We start from the raw sequence: 1,446 nt of genomic DNA, 5'->3' as shown, positions 1-1,446 counted from the left end.
ATGGCACGGGGGAAAATCCAAATTAACCCCCGATTCCCCAAACGCAACCCCCAAATCCACCTAAAACAAGAAAAAGAAAAAGGAAAAGAATTTAAAAAAAAAGGAAAACAAAACCCGACCGTGATCTCCGCACTGCCAGGAAAAAAAAAAAAAAAAAAAAAAAATCCACGTAAAAATAAAAAATTCAATTTACACAGGGGAAAAAAAAAGAATAAAATCAAAAAAATCCGCTCGGTTCCAACCTCCCAACGCTCCTTTTCCCTTTTCCAGCCGATTTAATTGGATTTAATTGGATTTTCCCCTCCCCGGCCCCGTTCCGGCCCCAGCCCGGCCCCGCGCGGCTTTGCCGGGGTCAAGGCCAAGTTGAAAGTCAAAAAAAGCTCCGAGCGCTTCGAGCTCCTCGGTCCTGGCCGAGCTTTTGGGGCAAAAACTCCGGATTTCTCCCAAATTGGGGCTGAGTTCGGAGCTGCGGCCGGAGGGGCTCCAGCCCTGCGACTTTTCAGCCTTTAATTCCTTTTAAATAATTTGATTTTTAACGCTGAAGATTTTTCTGTGAGTTTTCAGCGCTTTAATTCCTTTTAAAGAATTTGATTTTTAGCGCTGAAGATTTTCCTGCGAGTTTTCAGCCCTTGAATTTATTTGGATTTTAAGGCTGAGGATTTTTCTGCACGTTTTCAGCCCTTTCATTCCCTTTGATTTATTTGATTTTTAACGCTGAGGATTTCCTTGCGAGTTTTCAGCCCTTTAAATCCTTTTCAATATTTTGATTTTTAACGCTGAGGATTTCCTTGCGAGTTTTCAGCCCTTCCATTCCTTTTAAATAATTTTATTTTTAACGCTGAGGATTTCCCTGCGAGTTTTCATCCCTTGAATTCCCTTTAATTTATTTAATTTTGAGCGCTGAGGATTTTCAGCCCTTTAATTCCCTTTGGTTTATTTGGTTTTTAGGATTCTCAGCCCTTTAGGTGCCTTTGATTTTTTTTTGTTTTGTTTTTTTTTTTTTTTGTTTATTTTATTTTATTTTATTTTTTTAATGCAGAAAGGAAGAAAAGGCGGAGAGGGATCGGCCGCGCACGGACACCCCGGGAAACCCAGGGCACGGAGCTAAAATCGGATAAAAATTGGATTTTTTCCCTTTGCCTCGGAGCCGCGGTGAGCGGGGCTTTGTCCCGGCCCGCGGATGCTGCCCCGGGCAGAAATTTCCCTTTTTCACCCCAAAACCGCCTTGGCTTCATTTATTATCATTTTTTCCCGAATTGTTTTTAAACCCGTGGGAAATTTCGAGCAGGAATTTTCTCTGCCGCGGGAGCCGTTGGAAAACGCGATTCCACCCCGAAAATGAGATTTTCCTTCTTTGCCGACTTCAGAGAAAATTTCAGTGTTTTAAAAGCAAGAGCAAGGGGTTTATCTTAAAGAAAAAAAATCCGAAGGGGTTTATCTTAAAAG

The sequence above is a fragment of the Lonchura striata genome, chromosome 25, assembly GCF_046129695.1.
Source record: "Lonchura striata isolate bLonStr1 chromosome 25, bLonStr1.mat, whole genome shotgun sequence".
Classification (NCBI taxonomy): Eukaryota; Metazoa; Chordata; class Aves; order Passeriformes; family Estrildidae; genus Lonchura; species Lonchura striata.
Note: the sequence above shows the minus strand (reverse complement) of the source record.